The sequence below is a fragment of the Corvus moneduloides genome, chromosome 2 (assembly GCF_009650955.1).
Source record: "Corvus moneduloides isolate bCorMon1 chromosome 2, bCorMon1.pri, whole genome shotgun sequence".
Taxonomy (NCBI): Eukaryota; Metazoa; Chordata; class Aves; order Passeriformes; family Corvidae; genus Corvus; species Corvus moneduloides.
In genome coordinates, this window is record NC_045477.1 from 54987351 (window position 1) to 55007164 (window position 19814).

Genomic DNA, 19814 nt, shown 5'->3' on the forward strand with positions numbered 1-19814 from the left:
CTCTCCTATTGTAGATCTTATTTAGCAAAACAACCATTGATTTTGTTGGAAGTTCAGCCTGAATTAAGGGCCTGCAGTGCTTGCCCCTTAAAAATTGCTGGTGTGGCTATTGCAAACTGTGTGCTTGACTTCATAAACTGTTTTGCAATATCTATTTGTAATGAGGTTGAAAAGACAAAAATGTGCAGACTTCTTTACTGAAGTGCTTCAGATGTGGAACTTTGCATGGCCACGTTTATTGTTCCTACTGTAGGTATAACACTTGAGGCTCTACAAGTCTTGTTGATTAAATCATAATTTGAAAGCTGACAATTATTACATGCTTATTGCTCATCCAAAAGGAACTGTTGCAGATTACTTTTACAATTAATTTATGATTTCTTTAAGGACTTCTCTTGCTTTACAAAGGCAACTGAAATAATTTTCCTGAAAGAGATATGTAGCTATAAATGCTACCCATGCCTAGTTACTACAACGTGTGTAAAATCAACCATAGTTTGAAACCCTTGTTTGATATCTTATGTATGACTGTTTTAATTTTAACTATGAAGCAACTGAATTTTCTGGATTTTGTTAGTTTAAACTAAATCCAGCCCTACATTATTTTAAAATGGAGTTTTGTATACCGTTAGAGTTGAATAGACATTAATTTTTATTATTACTTCAGACATTCAATGGAACACGTATGTAGGAAGGATTTAAGACTGGCATACTTAGACATCATTTTTCCTTGTCTGTTGTTAAAATGGTCTTGCTAGGCAATGGGAAGAGAAAAACAAATGACATGTAAATTCTTTAGGAAAAATAGTTAAAGTATGCTAACTGGGATATTTAAATACTTATTCTTCTCACTCAAATGCAAATATATATAAGTAAGGTATTGCCCCCTTTTTTACTGTTATTTTTAATTTCAACAGAAGTCTAAGGAGGAGTTTATGTAGACCCATACATTGAGGCTTTCAGTGGGGGAATGAGAAATGTAATCAAAGTTGTTAAATGTTCATATAGTGTATTGATGACTTGTTAATACACCTTGGTTTAGACTGCTGTTTGCATACTAAAAACATGTATGAAGATGCAATTGCTAATTGAGTAGTGTGTTTGAATAAATCACTGTTTCTAGTTTTGTTAATTTTTGATTTATTTCAAATACATGGATATTCATGGTAATTTTTTTTTCTGAGTTTGTTTGGGGCAGGACTTTTTCTTCTTTCAGAAAACAAGGGGGTTTTTGTTATTCTAAATTTTTACAGCAGTATTATAAGAGAATTAGTTCTTTTTATTGAAATATATTATCAGGATAATTTAGTCAAAGCAAGATGTTAGGAATATCTGTTTTTAATTTGCGAGGTCCTTAAAAATCTTAGTAATGTGGAAATACCTCTGAAGTATTTACACCTTTTCTTTAACCCACTAAATTTTAAGAGCTTGCTTTTTACTTCCTGTGAGTGTCCTATGGGGTTTTTTGTTTTGTGGGTGGTTTGGTTTGGTTTGTTGGTTTTTTGTTGGTTTGTTTGTTTTTTTTGTTTTTTTTTTTTTTAAGCCTTCGGTCAAAGATTTTCGGGATCTCATGCTTCCACTTCCTAGCTGACATGAAGACCAATTAATTTTTTTTTTTTTAATTTTTTTAAACTTCCCTTTCTCCCCACAGAAGGAAATGGATTTTAGTATTCATATGAAAGTTAACTTAAACATTTAGAAAGTACTGTAATTATGAACATGATTATGATCTTCCCAACTTTAACTGATGATTTCCTACTTCAAAATACATATAACATCATATAAGTCACTTCTAGATTTAACAGGACTTCCAGTGGATCTGATAAATGAAAACATTTGCTTTCTAATTTCTGTATTCTTTTGGAGTAAAATTTTCTCTTGGTAGAATGAGTAGATACTGTGGTCTTATGAATGTTATCACTTCAGTAATTCTGAAAACACTTCGCTTTCTCTTATTGCAAGTTAGTCCATATTTTAGTCAAGCTCAAAAATTAGACAAGGAAGATGCTCCATCTGTGAAACATTGCAATGACTCTTATAAGAAAGTCTTTCTCTAAGTGAAAATATACTGAAAAGTTTATTGCAGAACACAGTTCTCTTTTGATATTGTGACACTTATTGTCAGCATTTTGCACAGGCAAAAAGAACTCCTGATTAAAAAGAATGCTTATGCACTAGTTACCCTGTCCCTATGCTCCCTAAAAACAAAAGATTTTTTCCAGGTTCTCAGGAGAAGGGAAAATGATGCTTTTGATGCCAAGCACAGGAGTTACAAAAGCAGCACTCAAATCTGTACTTTTCTTCATCTGTGTTAACACCTAATTTTAAGAATATTTTTTCATCTCTCAGGCAGAGTGAGGGATAGTAGTTCTTTATGACCAGAGTATTTTTTAAACAAAGGGTCATATACTCGTCTTTAATTCTATGTATGTGGAAATCCACAGCCTGTTTGCATGTGAGTGTTACTAACATATTTTCCATACTTCTTTAAGTCCCAAATTCATGACCTCTCTAAACAATTCGAGAGCAGATAAAATAAGGTTTGAAATAAAATCAGAGGAAAATGCTTGCCTTCTCTTCCTAGTATTACCAGGTTTAAAATCTGGATCTTAATGGTGCCTGTTTTGCATCTAGGTTTAGGGTGTAATGAGGAGACTCTTGAATTAGCAGTGAAAGAATAATTCCTTCCAGGGTATTGATACTGCTAAACTGTGTTCTGTTGACACCAGTGGCTCTTCTGTTTTTGTTGAGGTTTTGATCCCACCATAATGACAGTGAATTTGGCTGTGAATATTGAGTATTTGCTTCAGAAATTGATATTTTTTTGAAACTGCCTAAGAAATTCACAGAAATGTAAAATACAAGAATATTCCTAAGTTTTCTCTTAAATTTGTTGTCCTGGAATTTTTTTTTTTTTTGCCATTTAGGTACATAGACTTATTGCATTTTTGTTGTGTAATACTTAATTTGTCAACCTCACAGTCTTCTGACCTGAAAGCAAATTTGAAACATTGTTCAAAAAAAATTTTTTTTACCTTAATATAACTTATGTTGCTGACCCACTTTCCATTATTAAAAACCTGAACAGAATTTGTCATTGTGGTAGGAATTAATGAAGGCTAACACTAGAGGGCAATTCAAAGCAGCAGCTTGCCCAAGAACAGTTATGGGTGCCTGTGGCCCTGAGATGAAAAAGAGGGAGCCAATGGAAACTTTCCCAGGGTCTTCCCCAGGCAAATGCTGCTCTTTGTGATTACCCTCCTAAATGGCTTATTTAACTCACTTTTCATATCTTGGAGTGCTTCACTGAATGAGAAAGAAGTTAAGCTAGTTCTTATGCTTTGCTGAATCACAAGTTAAGAAACATCTTCCACAGTGTCTTAACCTTGCTTGCTCTTGTCATTGTCAAAAAGGCATAACTTTCTCAGTGGTGGGTTTTGCTTGGTTTTTATTTGCTGACACGTTGTACATCAAACTCTTGGAAAGATACTAGGGTTTGAGGGGCGGTAAGATAACATTACAGAAAAGCTTAAATGTCTTTTATTAAGTACCAAGGAAAATGGAATATATGGTGAGTAAAATATTTTCTTACAAGATACTGCAAAGTTAGTCAAATTAAGAAGACAGTATGAATTTAATTTAATATTAAAAAAGACCCCTACACACACAAAAAACAAACCACAGCACAACCAGGATATGGTATCAGATAGGTACTTTGTGTCTAGAATTTTATCAAGTAAAACATATTATATAGAATGCAAAAAAAAACCCAGTTGAAGATGAGCAATAAAGTGCTGTATTTAATATTTAACCGAGTAGAAGAGATCATCTGTGTATATTGTACACAATTTAAACAATTTATATAACAGTGCATTACATAATAAATTACAGTTTTCACTGTTACAATGTTCATTATAGATTTACAGAACATCTTAAATCCTTGTAAATAATAACCTGTAATGCAGATGATGGTGTCGTGGTTCTTGAAAAGCACTCTAGTATTCTTATTTTAGCAATGCAAATTTTCTCATTATATTGAAATGTATGCACCCAGCCGTGTAAATGCTTGTGGCACAGTACATATTTGAAAACAAAGGGCATTTTATATAAGTGTGTGTTTATACCTGTCTTTCTGTCTTACTTTATGTGCATATAATATCTTATATATTTTGTGTGCTTGTATATAAAAAAGCTAATCTATGATTAAAATGGCATGTTTGTTTCTACACTCTGGATCAGTTTGTCAAGTTGTGTTTTCTTTGCATTCTTTTGCACAACTTACTATAAACGTCTAAAATTTGCTTTAGCTGCTTTCAAGTTGTTTTTTTACAAAGAATATTTACTTGCAATCACTCTGGCAATGCCACAGATGAATATAAATACTGCAGGGCATTGTTACAGTAAACACTTACACCTGTTTTCTGCAGGTCTGATCAGCAACTCTAGTGCAACTTGAAAATATGTAATCTGCTGGCAGTGTTGTGCCCAACCTTAACTGGTGCTGGTGCCTTTGAAGGAGAGATACTGTGTCATAACACAGTATGTATAGTCCAACAATGACTGACCTTGATCAATCTGTCCAAGAAGAAAATAGTTTTCTTGGTTCTTAATTTTCAAAATGCACAACAGGGGAAAAAAAGAAGCATGTGAAATTTAACCTACAGAAGTTGTTAGGTTCTCTGGGGTTTAGAGGAGATTTTTGCTTTCATTGGGGGAATTGGCAGTCATGCACAGTGATACAGAGGTCTTAATCACACACATGAACTCTTGGTTTTGAGAATGTATTTCTACAAAATCTGTCTGATTCTAGGTGATTAAACCAAGCATGCATGTAAGTTTTTAAGGAACTGAACCCTTAGTCTTTGCAGGTAAGACACTACCATTTTAAGAATAAGCATTTTCATGCCAATATGACTCTTCTCTTTTTTTCTTTTTTTTTTTTTTTCCCTTTTACCAGCTTGATTTTTGGCCCTAAATCAAAGAGATAAGTTCTGTCATTAACATTAAAGCTGTCTTCAGAATTTTGTTGATTTGAACAAAGCAAGAACAAATGTGTAAGTACCAGTAATGTGCAGACCAGTATTGCAATACTGGTCTGTTCTGTCTTTAAGCAGGTGGTTTCATGTGGCAGGCTGGAAGAGACTCTTTTTCTTCCCTGCTTTTGACAAAAAGATGACGCATATGACTCAGAATTAGAAGGGGAAATCTGCCAGTTTGCATCAGTTCTTTAACTTGTGGGCTGCTATTCACCACAAGAAAAATCAGTATACTTGCACCAGTGCTTCTTGAGAGATGAGGAGTAATCATTTCCTTCAAAAAGTGTAGGAGGATTGGAGTAGGCATTTCATATGTTACACTAGGCTTTTCCTATATTAAGGTATTTTTCAATTATATTAAATTTTTAGAAATAAAAAAACCCAGATAATTTTATTAAATGTTACATTTAATAATTAATATAGGAATCAGGTATTATAGCTTAATGTAGATCAAAAGCAAAGTGATTTGTTTCATGAAACTTCTGTTTTGTTGGCACTGAAACTCAGCTGTTGTAGATCTCCAGAATCAAAAGGTAAGGGGGTTTTTTTTGTCTATTTTTTTAACCTAATGCCATATATCTAAATCTCCAGTTCCAGCTTTTAAGTAAGTTAGTAGGACTGATAAAAAAAAAATTAAAATAGCAACTTTGAAGACAGAAGCCATCTGTTTTGAAGGGGAAAATAATTACTTGAAGTATGGAAGATCTGAGTTTTCAAAATGTCTTGCCTTAGACCTGCTATAAAAGATAATGCAGATAATTCTGGTTCTTTCATATAGGTTAGGATTACAATGGAAAGATGCTTCTTGCAATACTGATATTGCTCAAAGAGCAAGTCAAGTAACTTTTTACTTCAAAAAAAAAATTGAGATGTTAGTTTTCAGAGATCTAACACCTTTTAGATTTGTGTGTATTTATTAGTTTGAGAGTACAATTTTGATTTTTTTCCCCTTTTTTTAACTACTTGTGTACTTTAAGTATTGGATTATAGATCTTTTTTCTTAATATATTAACTTCTTGTTAATTCAGCTTGGTTTTACTTTAAGCTTGTTAGTGAAATATTGAAAATCTAGCTTAATATAAAGCCATAAGAAGCACCCAGCATCCTTATCTTTTGTCTTTTTTTTGTTTGTTTTTTTGGGGGGTTGTTTTTTTGGTTTTGGTTTTTTTTTTTTTTCTGGTGGATAAAGTTCCTCTCATTTGGCAAAACCATTGTTACTGTTTTGGAAAAGCATGTTCTAAGTGAAGTTTGTTTTCTACCTGGGAAAATGAAATTCACTGCTTATCAATCTGTGTCAGCCTTAGAAAGCACCGTTTTATTTTGTATTAGCGCAGTTCTGTGAGTAGTGGGTCTCACTGATGGAAAGTGGGGAACCAAACAAGAAATGTTTTTGACAGGGAGTACACAGATCTGTGTGTTAGATGGTATCTATTAAGATTAGTAGTATTCTATTAATATTTCACAGAGAGGTGGGGGAAAGATTGCTGCTCCAGCTACCACTGAATAAACAATAAGATGATGTGATTAGGAATCTGCACCCAAAGGTGTTATGGACACTTGAAACTTCTGCTGAAATGAGTAATTAAATAATGAAGTTGTAGAAATACAGCTAACGACTGGAAAAGTAGCAGTTACTAGGAGGTGTTCCTCTGCTATTAAATAGTGGATTCCCTTAACAGTTGGGTTGATTTCTTCAAACAGGTCAATCTCACCTTTCATAAGTCATGCTGTTGTCTGGCATTTTATAGAAGTCATGTAGTGATGATGTTAAGAAAAAGACAAATTTACTGCCTGAGCCAGAAGGCAGGCCTACAAAAAGCAACTTCTTTCAGGACACGAAAAGGTCTTTGTTCTGTGGCCTTGGTCTTTTTGTGCTTTGACCCTTATTTTATAGCATTGTCACTCTGACCTTAAATCTTTGAAAGCAGACATGCAGCAAATTTAGCCCTTTACAAGTGGGGTTTCGTTCTGAGCTATGGGCCTGATTTTAATCTTTAGGCATTATAGTCCCATACAATACTGAGATGTAACAAAATCTCAATTTAAGATTTGTGGTTTGGTATTGTGTAAATAGTTATTTATATATAAGGGAATTTTAAAAAAATATATTGCTCTGTTACTGGCCTATGATTTGTAATTATTTACCAATTTGGGATAAGACAGCAACTAGGAAGGCAGTCTGGCTAATACTGACCAATAGATTTTTCACTTTCCCAGAAGTACTTTGGAAATTGATCCTGTGCACAGACCACCAGGGTGTCTGGAAAAGCGACTTGAATATTCTGTTGAGGACAAGAAATGCTTTCCTGTACATTCTAGAGTTAGAAGATTTAAACAGCAATACTTGCATGGCCTTCTTTCATAAAAGACTGTGCCAACTTAGGGTAGCACAGAATTTTACACGAGGTCTGTGTCTGTTACATGAGCAAGTCTTCTGAGAACTTAATAAAACTAATTTTTTTTTTTTAAGAAAACCAGAAATTAATGAATGTAATTGAAAACCAATAGTTGACAGGTTTTTAAGGGTTTTTTGAGAATTTAATATGTTTAAGAGGAGAACCTGTTTCCCTATCTAAGTAACTTTACATTATATAGCTGATTTATATTGGACAGTTATTGTTGTTTGGAGAGGGATTGTCACATTTTCTTCAGGTTTTATAAACTTTAGCTATAATAATAGGATAATCTTTTCTGAATCTAATAGTGTAAAAATCTAAGTCTACGTTTTTTGGAGAACTTGAAAATATTTATCTTTTTTTAATTATTTTTTTAATCTGGAAAGGTGTTAGAAATTTTTTTTTTTAATACTCATGCAGAAACTGAAGATTATATTATTAGACAGATCTGGCTTCCTTTTTGATAGAACCACTATATGTAGTTTTAATATTTTTTGTGATAAAACTGGGGGGAAAGGAACATTTTAATTACTACTAAAATGAAATGTAAAACTTACTTTGTAGAACTTAAAAAATAGCTAATTCGTTTTTCTTAATTTTGTATGTGTCCTTTCAAGCAGAAAGAATGCTGGTACAGATTGAAAGTGTTCACACAGTTTTTCTTCCTGTGCGCTCGCCAAAGGTGCAGAGAAGACAGATTTTTAAAAGTTGCATGCAAGCTATACCAGTGCAGTCAAGAGGGATCTGGAAAGGCTTTTCTGAAATGCAACTTTTACGTACTCTGCTAGAGCTTGGAGCTTGTTACACTTTACAAGTTCCCTGTAAAGTGTTTCATATAGCAATTTAGTTAATGCATCAACTTCTGACAAAACACTTTTTAGAAGCTGGGAAAAGAGGTGGGAGGGGTTAGTCTTATTCAGTTTTATTTTTAAGCTACAGTTGATTCTAAAATACACTGATAATATACCAACGTATACATTGATAAATTTTTTGTGTGCTATGTCAACTTCCCGTTGTTATGCTTTTTTTAGCTAGCAAGCTTATAAAAATTGACATACTGTACTTGCTCAAGTCAGAACTGACTACCTTTAGTTTCTTGCCTTTCACGGAAATCCACTGCATTCTGTTTGCTATTCATCGCTCCAATAGAAGCATCAATATTGCAGAACCAAGTAACTGTCTTCACTTCGGTTTGTCTTTCTGAGTGCAATTGGCGGGGGGGTGTGCCTCATACAAATTAATATGAGTCAAGCTAATATAAGCAATAGTTGGAGCCTTAGATTAGGTAAAAAGGGTGTAAAACAGAGTTTGATGCTGAGAGTCCTGAACTGCACTTCTAAATTTCCAGGTATTTTTATACTTACAAATTTCTCAATGGTTTTACTTCCTGGTTTTTATTTTTAGCTGGCTTTGTTATTTCATGTTTATCTTATGCAGTAGTTCTCCAGCTAGTCTAAATCTGTTTGTTCATGATCCTTAGAGAGATGGCTGGACACATGATATAGATTCTCCAAATTTAGTAGCAGTAAATTTCAGTAATCAGCAGTCATCTGCTTCACTTTAGTTATTAATACTTTACATTGCAAAAAATGAAGTTCTCTCAGTCTTTTGCCATGGTTATATGGGGAGTATTCTTGACATAATCAGGAAATAGTTAACACACAATTTTTTTTTTTGTTAAAGTTCATGCTATCAAAACTCTAAATTGGTGCTAGATATCTCTGTTCAAATCTTCAGTATTTGTTCAGAGAATTATTTAAAGCATTATTTGTGATTTTTTTTTTTTTACACAACTTTATAATAGTCTTGGAAATATTCATCTGCTTGCTAGAAGGTATGGGAGGACCTATTATACATGGAGAGTGTGTATAAGCTTGGTCCTGAATTAGTGCACCTCTTTGAGGAGAAGTGAGGCGAATTTATTGCTGTGTTAGAGTCATTTAATTAAAAAAAAAAAAAAACCCAACAAAAAACCACACATGCAACCCTAGCACGGAATTGCTGGGTTAGAGACGGGGGGTTTTTTTCTTTTATTTAATTTTATTTTTTCTTTTTAAAACTGCAGTCTTGAAAGTGAATTCAAAATCTGTTACTTTGGGAGAAGAGCAATCAAAGCATATAGTTTATTCTCTTAATTCTTCTTCCTCTGACCAGAAAGTAACCTCAAATTGAGTGAATTAACTGAGTGTCATAGGTTATGCCTGAACCAAATAATAATGGAATAGTAGCTGAAAGTACACTGATACCTTTAAAGTTAATGTTCTGAAATATTTCAGTGGAATCTTTTCTTCTTTTAAAAAATACATGCATATCACTTTCAAGGCTGCTGACACCATGAATTAGATGGAAAGATGGTTCCTTAACAAAGAAACAAGAAGGCAGGAATAAAAAAATACACTTCTAAATCTAAGATTTAAGAATGAACAAGAGTTATAAAACCTAGTATGTTTGCAGTATGAATACTGCAGTGTTGAGTAAGCATGTGACAAAAATAAAATGAAACTATTGTTTTAACTTAGGAGGGAGGGGTGTAAACAGTGTATGAGAAAGATACAGCTACATACACTTCTAGATCTTAGAATCTTAGAGAATGGGAGTGTTCAGATTTCTTGGTAGTGAACAGTAAGATTAATTCTGTCTTTTTCCCAGATTAATTCAATAAAACCCCAAAAGTGTTTCCAGCAAGTGTTGAACTGTGTCAATGTGTTTATTCAAATTTAGTGGTGTGTTAGTGGCACTGAGCTGTGAGAGGAGAGCTTGGCAAATTCACCAGCAGTTGTCCAAAAAGCTACGCTGCAAAATGTCCTAACATAGGAGTAACTTAGACAGAGCAGGGGACACTTGTCAAAGATGCCCCACTTCACGCTGTGCTACTTCAGTGCAAACCCTGTCTCATTTCCAGTTAAACTAAGCTAGCCTGGGAAAACTGAGATATGGACATGTAATTGCTGGTGTCAGGGCTATGGAGGAGAGTAGTAATGTACAAATGTAATGCTTTAGACTGTGGAACAGTTAAGTCTTTCAGGTTCACATTCAGTTTTCTAATTTTAATGTGATTTAAGGTTGGGAAAGGGTCACAATGAACAATCAAGCAATAGCTTTGCTTTCATATTGCATCTGTGTTTTGCATTAATGACTAAGTAACAAAAGCAATGGAATATGGTTGTGTGCAATGGTGTATAACATTATTGATGAGGAAGAGGTTTTGGCCAAGAAGTATCAAGAGAGTGCTTTTATTGTATGAGCAAAAGGCACGAGGTAAATGTTTAATTTTACATTGTGTTCTTGGGTATTAGAGACAACATACAGTACTTAATACAAAGGCCTTGCTATGTTTTACTCCAAGTCACTGACCTGTCAGTCAGATTGGAGGCCTAGTGGTACCTTCTGGATATAATATGTTACACAGAGGTTTAAGGAGCTTATTAGGAGTTATAGTAGCATTTAAGGAGCTTATTAGTATGCATAGTAGCCAGAAATTGACTTGTACCTGGTTTTCATGGGGTCAGAAAAGATGGAGTTTGGCTTGGTGTTGCCATAAACCCTTAACCATAAACAATAAAAACCAAAAATGTTATTTTATATTGGCCTTGGTCTTTGATAAATCAACTAAGAAATACTGAAATCAAGGAAGGGCTCCTTCATTGCTTGGGAACACTCCAATTGCTAAAACAAGCACAAATACATATACACACACGCACACATGCTCTCTTTTTCTTTCTCTCTTTTTTTTTTTTACAGTTCCAGTAGTTTTTTTCAAAGAACATTCCTGACTTGTGTATGTGAGCCTGCTTCTGTGGAATTTCAGTTTTGCATCTTCAGAATCCTTCCTCAGCAGAGCCCTTGCTTTTAGGGACTTGGGAAATGTAATAGAGCTGCCTGCAGACATGATTCCCAGCTTTTATTGATGTCTCCTTTGTCTGTCTCTCATCCACAGGCTTAAGACACAAGGATGGAGGTAGGAGGAGCACTCTTGGTAACAACTGTGTTGACTTTATTACCAAAACATAATGGTACACAGCTTTTTGCAGACACTCCTGGATTTCAGTAGATTCCTGGCTTAGCTATCAGTACAGTTCTTATCTTGAACTTCCTCCTTTCATCCTTTTCCTGTTCCACAACCCCTTTGCTCACATACACTGCCTTCAATTTTATGTGATAATTTGCTTATTCTCCTTGCAGATGAAATCTATTTTAATAGCAATGTAGAAAACATTGTGTTGAATTTTGGGGTGGTTTGTTTCTTTTGGAGCGTTTCGTAGTAAAGTTTAAAAAAAAACCCCAACAAAACACCCTCCAAAATCATTAAAAAAAAAAAAAGAAAAAGAGGAAGAACTCAAACAAACAAACAGCCCAGAATCCATGTAATTCATGTGAGGTTTTGTGTTCATGTTTTGTATGGGCGGGTGGAATTACCTGCAAGTTTTCTTACTAATGTATTTACTGTAGAAAATAGTTCTTCTAAGTTTTCATTTCATGGTGTGTATAGTTTAATTTTAGAGGGATTTAGTTATGCAACAGGAAAAAACCCTTCCATACTTAAGCTAGAACCTGAAAGGAACCAGGCAATTGAAAGAATAATATCAGTTAAACACATGAAGTTTCAAATGAAGAATTTGGCCTGACTGTAAAAATGAGAAATGCACTTCCAAAGATATTAAATGTTGCAGCTGTCTTATTTTAATAATTTTCTGTCAATCTTTTAAGGTAAGTTTACAAGTACAAATTAGTATTTTCTCTTGATAGAGAACAGTTTTCATATTCTTTTTCCAGAAAAGTTGAAGTAAATCTCTTACTGCCGGGTAGCCTTTTTGCTCACATCTGTCTTTATCTTTGCCTTCCACATTTTATATATATATATATGTATGGTGGAGATTTCGTCTTTACTTTTTCCTCTCTTGGCTTCTTCAGAGGGGAGACCAACTGTCAGAGCATACCTTTACAGTTTAGGTTTATTTTGACATTGCACTCCTGCTTTAATTCACCATGGTAAGTTGGGTAAGTTGTGCCTATTTAATCTAGATTGCCTATTTTAGCTGTCTGATTTTAAAAAAACCAACATAGGTAGTAAGAGGTGGGGTGGGGGTATAAGTGTAAATATAGCTGTGCATGTATAAAATAGACTGGAAATGGCTCTTTAATGCAGTTCCTGAAGTTAGCATTCCTACCTGGATAAATTATATAAAAAGTGTTGCTGCAGTTACCTGGCAATCTCACTTTAATTGGCACACTTGTGGCAATGGACTCTTCTAGTAGATATTGTCCTGCTGTATTACTGTAGGAACAAAAATAGGAAGGGAGAAAAGAAACACTTCCCAATCTTCCCCCCACATGGCCTGCCAAATCTCTTTTTGTGCTTCCAGATAGCCCTGTTAATTTCCAGTTGTCTATCATGACCTGACTAGAAGGCTTATTGCAATGGAGTGGAGTGCTTGGGTCCGTGCTGTATAAGTAGCTTTGTTTTAATAGTTTAGTATAAAAACCTTAAAGAAACCGTAATTCATGTTATCTAGGGAACCAGTAAAAGGACTGCACGCAGTTAAATCTCTGGCATTCTTTAGTCTAAGAAAATGATACCTAGCAGGGATGTGAACTCCAGATCTCTTGCCTACTTCAAGTAAAATAGCATGGTCATTCTAGGCTGGGGGCAGATGAACTCCTGCTCATAATAACAGGTAAGTTACTATTCTTGCTAACAATCTGTTGTGGTTTTTTTAAAATATTTTTTTTTCCCTGAAATTAATTAAGACTCTTTTGAATCTGTCTGCCCAAAAATTGCAGTGGGGTAAGCTGCAGAGCTAATAAATGGCTTGAGGACTGATAAAGTAGTAGACAGAAGCTTATTTTGAAATTAGCTCTTATTCTCTTACATGTGAAAATTGTTGGGGTTTTTTTTTTTCACATCCGAGTTTCCAGATGACCAAAAGTTAGGTTAGAATTTTGTTTCCTTTTGAAGTAAACATCTGCATAATCTTTAGCTCCTCTAATCAGACACACAATTGTCCAGTTTGTGGTTCATGTCCCATTAAGGTATTATGCACAGGTGACAATAAAGTCTAGAGCTTCACTGTAAATAAACAGTCGGCCTGGCAATAGACAGATGTTTTATAAACTTTCTGTGGTTCATTAATACAACTGATGTTACTACATGAAAGCTAAAGTTCAATAAGAAAATTCTGCATTCAGGTCTCAGTGTATGTTTCTGTTTCCTTGAAGCACGGTAGACACCTTGGCATAACGTAGCAGCACATAATGGTTTGTGGGTTTTGAAAAGGTGCAGGCCATATTGTGCTGCCTCAAAAATACAAGGATTTCATCACCCTGAAGAGACATACCACTTATGAATTAGCCAATCTTGTGATGCTGATGTCTGTCATACTTTAGCAGCACGTAAATATTGGTGTTAAGACTGTAAATATCTCCAGTATTAACTGTGCTGCTGAAGTAAGGCTAGCCACTTCTGCACGTGAGTCGTGGAACAGGACGTTGCATGTATTTCCTATGCCTTTTTGTTGCTATAAATTTGTATATTGTTTGTATATGAAGACTTTCTTAGCTTTTTTTTGTATTTTCATTTATTCAGAAACTATATTTAGAACTTCATAGTAAATATAGAATAGACATGTATATAGAAATTTTGCTTTGGCTTATGTGAAAACTGAACTTTTTAAAGGAGCCATCTCAAGCTACACCTGTCTAACAATGCTTTGGTAAGTGTGTTTGTTTATATATTTAAAAACTATAAAAATTATGTTACTTTAATTGTCAGTATGTCTTTATTAAAGCTCTTAAAACTGTGTTCATTTTTACTACCTTTTTTAAGTTAGTGGAACTGGGAAGTTTTGGTCATGCTTTTAGCAAAGAGAACTCATAAAGAAAAAGTGCCTTCCAATTTTCGTAACAAAACTTATTAAACACTTCATTTCTTAAACCACTGGGCTACAGACAGGTAACAGTTTTATGGTTAGAAGTTTAAACTGTGTATCTGACTATGAATTTACTAATATTTTTCTCATCTTCCACTAAGATCTTTCTCTTGCAGGAGAATCTTTCATTGAGATGATTTAAATTGCTGCAGTGAGAATGGAAATTACTTGGGCTCCTTTCCTTTTAAAAGCTGCATGCAAGAACTGTGTGGTGAGTCAAATGTAGACTAATGGTTATGTAAATGTCACTAATTTTAGATACAGATATGAAAGTGTGTTTCCTTTTAAGATTTTATTTTCTTCACTATCATGACTCAGTATCACTTGCTAATCTAATTTTATTAGCCCTGTTGTATTTTACCATTTAAAAGACACATACCTTATTCAAATAAGCTTTCACAGAGTCAAGTTAATATATCATATAGATGTTTTAAAAGGAGGAAAAAAGCTTATCTGCACTGGAGATTTGTTTTGATTTTAGCATTCACAGGCCTGCTACTGGTGCAGTTGCATAGGTACAAACATGATATAGATGAATATTAATCCAAGTTGTTATAATTCATAAGTTTGCATTATTTGATCGTATTTCAGACTGGTAAAAATCACACTCTCTTTGTCAACTACTACTATGGATTTGAACTGGTAAAGTAACTAATGGCTAAAATTTCTGATTTAGTTGAGTCCTGAGCAGTTCTCAGTAGCAAAGCTGTGCAGAATTAGACAGCCTACAGCTTTTCTTAAAGAAGACTTCTGTGTGCACATTTACCTACTACAGGTCTCTTAAGATACATGACCAAGATGAGGCTGACTACTTAGAAAAAATATCCTATTTGGCTCAAAGCTGGATAGCTTTCTAATTGAGTTTCTTCAAGTAGCACTGTGTTGTATTTGCGTGTTTGTGACTGCCTAATATTAAAGACCTGCACATACATTTCAGCCATTTGAAGACTTAGAAATGCATGGAAAAATCAAAATCTGGGAATTATAAAAGAAAAAGGTGTTATTCTTCCACTATGCCACTTCCCTTAAAGGTCACTGATTTTTTTTCAGCATGCTGCAGACTGGTGCCTGCAGCAGGCCATCCATCCAGTTGCTCTTGTAGAGCTAGTATTTTAATGTACCCAGGATTTTTCCCAGGGACTTCTATGAGTAGATGTGAATCTAAAAAGCTGATCAGAGACTTGAGAACATACAAGTAAGCCTGTTTGCATGTCTTTGTCAAAGTCCAGTGGCCAAACCGTTTGCTCCCGACTACTTCATTGTGCTCGTGTTGGCCTTTGTGCGAAGAGTGAAACAGACTGTGCTTCCTTCTGGTTCACCATGCAAACTCCGATCACTGGCACAAGGGCAGGAAATAGCAGGGAGCAGGAAGAAGCAGAAGGGCAAAGGTTGGACCGCCTTGTTTGGTGGCCCTAGCGGCTTAGAATAGTTCAGTGACATGGTGAAAACACAGTTTGAGCATTTGCAGAACCAGAGTTCAACTGAGGAACCAAAGTTCCTGTCTGAATTAAGAAAACTACTTCAAGTGCTTATGAAAGCCTACTCAAATGATTCAGTTCCTAAACCTTTGAAAAGGATGTTACGTTTCTCGCACAGGTCACAGGTGGCTTAATATTATCAGTTATATTTTCCAGAGGTTTGCTTGTAATGGATGGTACCATAGGCTGTGGCTGGATCAAACTCACTTGGTGTTGCAGCTCTGGGGTCCTAAGGACTGTGCCTGATGTAAGAAAGGAAGGCTCACTGTTTTCAGTTCAGGTGCTTATTTTCTGCTCGGCATAGGAACTGTATGGGAAAAAGATGCTTAATTCACATAAAAGGGGAAGAAAAGATAGGCCTGCTTGAAAATAAGCTGAGACTAATAGCTGTATATGAGTGAAGACAACTCAAGTGTGAAGAGCATGTCTAAAAATGTGATGTTAAAAGGTTGGAGCTGAGAAGAGATACGGAAAGGACAGATCTGATGAACTGGAAAATCAGAAGGATTGAAATACGTTGGGCAAAGATTTGGGTGTTTGTTTGTTTATTGAAATTGGAAGAAGCAGCAGCGTGACAGAGGGGATCTGGCTTGAGGCAAAGAGAATGAGTCAGGCTTGGGGAAAGGGGCTTGCACTCCTCAGATCATTCCTAACATTCATTGGAGTGCTCTGCACTTCAGATCCAGAAGGGAATGCAGACTGTTAAGTAGTAGCTTTTGCTGTTATACAGGAAATCATCTCATCATATTCCACAGAGAAGAGGGCAAGCCTATTAGTACCCTTAGCTACTTCATGGATTTTGGTCCTGAAAAGCAATCCCAAAGTAAGAGTAGCTGATGTCATAAGGGAGATCTCTAGTTCAAACAGGGTCAGGTAAAGCTGTTTCTTTAGGGCTGTGTCCTGTCGATTTTGAATATACTCGAGGATGGAGACTCTGCAGCCTGTCCTGTTCAGCTAGAATTTCGTGCAGTTCATTTCTTACCTGTTGCCTCTTGTCCTGTCTCTGGACACAACTGAGAAGAGCCTGGCTGCATCTTCTTTACTCCTGTACCCCCACCAGCAGACATTGAGAAACATTGCTGAGATCACACAAACACAAGCCTTTTCTTCTCCAGGCTGGAGTCTCAGCTTGCTCAGCCCTTCTTCATGTGAAAGATTCTTCAGTTCTCTCATCGTCTTTGTGGAAGTAAATAAAATGCTTCATATAATAGGGAGAATTAGAATTCAAAGGAGGAAATGTTTTTGTGGGGGAAAAAAACCAAAAACACAAGCTAATAACTGTAAAAGAACATGAAGATCACAAAATGAATCACTAAGAAGTTAGATAACTCCTGCTTTAAGATTCTACAATCTTCATTTGCCCCGTTGTGTCAGTGTACTATGAAGCAATCTTCGTGATCATACAGAATATTAAATCTGTTGATAGGATCAGCCTGGTGTGGTGCTGGATCAGGGGAGATGTTTGTGGGCTATGCAAGCAAGAAGCCTGATGTTGCTATAGGTGCTGCAAAACTTAGTAAAAAATTCTGTAGGCAATGTAACAAATGGCTGCAAGTAGAGGAAACCATGTCTTCATAGTTATGTCAAGTGAGAATTCCTAAGAAGTGAATGTGATGTTTATTTTTCTGCCTTTATTCTCACATGATGCTGGACAAGTTACCAGGCCATTGTTTCTGTAGTGCTTATATTGTGCTTTACTTGAGAGGTGTCTGATTTAAGACACTCATGTCTGAAAGAAACACTGGTGGTTCACATTGGTAGCTGAGCTTCTTAAGAGTTGTCATTTGAATTAAAATACTCTGTGAAGTTATGTCTCCTGACATTCTCCTGTCGTCTTAGAGGGTACCTCAAACTGTTGCATACTACGATAGTTTCTACACCTCCGTGTCACATTTAAAATAGGGATAATGGACACATACCTTGAAGGGTTGTTGGCTACTTTTGTTTAGTAGCTGTACTACAGTAATGCATTTCCTCATTGAATTTTCTATGGCATTTATTAATTTTGATTTCAGAGGAAGAGGTGAGTACTGTGCATCTTTTAAAGACCTGTTCTGCAATCAACTTTCCTTGTTACCAGCTCATACTGGGAAACAGAGTTTCCATGCTGTTTATTCAGAATCTGTTTCTGTAGTCCTGTGAACTCCAAAATACTCTGATTTGTGTCCTGTCACTGATTCATTTTGCAAATACAATTATTATTATTAAACACTTGTGTGTGCCATTTTTTGAATGTTGTTTCTGTAAGTTACTGTCAACATTCTGCAAAATCTTTTATACACTAAAGGTAATGTACATGTTCGAACTTCAGCATATTTGACATTAAATTTACCTGTGAAGATCTATTTTCCAGAAAGAATGAACTAGTTAAATTGTAACAATTTCTTAATGTACAGTGCTAAGCACTGCATCTCTAAAAATATAAAGTGACTTATACCTATGTATTTAGGACTTCTACAGCCATTTTCTTCAAATTGCAAAGACTGTTTTCTTGGTACTGCCTATGGTACTACACTTAGCAAAGTGAGAGTGGTCTGTACTAGAAATTTGGATACAGTGATCTGAAAATGTTTCAGCTTTTCCCTTAGTCATGGTATCTTGTTAAGTATTGGGGGAAGTTCTTCTAATCAGGTAGCAATATTAGCAGTAATGGTTGAAATTTGAAGTGTTTAGATTCCCTGTGTCTTCATCACAACCTACTGTCACAAAAGTCACAAGAAGTGATAGAAATATATCCAAAGTGGTGAGCTGCTATTGTACCAGTTTAACAGCAGCAGCAATTCTTCATGTAAAGTAAAGCAAAACGTTTAAAATGTATTTGAAGGAAAACTTATGTCTGTGATATACGTGAATCTCCTTTCTAAGATGGCAGTTGTAAGTGTGTATCAGAATAAAATATTTAACTTTAAAGAGAAATAGGAAAAAAAATGGAAAAATGCAATGGCATGAGTGGCATTGCTCATCTTTCTGTGAGAGGGATAATAATCATTGGAGTACTTCTTTATCACTCTAAATTATTTCTGATAGAAGTTATTCAATGGTCGTCAGGTGCAACTCTTATTTTTTTCCATATTTTATTCACTTATAATTGCTCTGTATTTGTTAATAAATTTATCTTATACTGCTTCTGCCTCTTAAAGTTAAATTTTAACCTTATGTTCAAAAGTTCTGAAATTAACATATTAATTATAGCCGCACTTATCCAGTTTGTATCTTCAATCTAAAGTATATGGTGCTGAGTAGGTGAAGGCTTAGTTTCTCTTGAGAGATAGGAACAATATATCCATAGTGTTTTCGTCTGCTGTTTATAGCCAAAGGAGTCAGACATGGATAGAAAGCTTCACATTTCCCTACATTTCTGCAGGGCAAGCATGTGGCTTTATTGCCCATAAAAGAACCTTCTGTCAGCAGCTTTTACACTTTTAAGTGGTTTTAAAAGTAAAACATTTTGGAATCTCTCAACAAATACTCAAAAAAACCTTAAGTATTATAAAATTTGAAATATATAAGGGATAGATTATAGCATGTAAAGTCTCAAATGTATAAATTTTTAATGTTTTATTGAAATAAAGGCACAGGAAGAGCTTCAGGGGTTATATTATTCGACCAGCTAAAATAGTCAACAATAATATAAGACTATGGTTCTACAGCCTTGTGATTCTTGAGCCAGACAAGTTTGGGAATGAGAGTCTTCTTGTTTCCTTCACTATTACCCTGGCTCTGATATTTCCTTGGTGGTTTCACTGAATGACTGTAGATTAGTTTTTGGTAAGCTCAGCCAGCTGAATGTGCTTGCTTTATGTAAGCAACAGTGCCGGCACCAAGAAAAGTACCCTTCGCTCCTGCGACTGGCGTTCCAGTTTTAGAGTTCATTGCCATTGCTTAAATTACTGCAAGGAATATTCAAGACCTTATTCTTCCTTTCTTGACACTACTACAGGCAGACTTTGCCTATCTGCTCTTTAAATCAGTATCAAA

General features: G+C 35.1%; 1 long non-coding RNA gene across 1 annotated transcript in view; it reads left to right on the top strand.

Annotated features, from left to right (window-relative positions):
- The window catches only part of LOC116439756, a 110966-nt gene that overhangs the window by 58671 nt on the left and 32481 nt on the right, over window positions 1-19814 (top strand). The window contains exon 4 of the long non-coding RNA XR_004238264.1: window positions 14475-14569. This is a non-coding gene — a long non-coding RNA (uncharacterized LOC116439756). The remainder of the gene's footprint in view (window positions 1-14474; window positions 14570-19814) is intronic.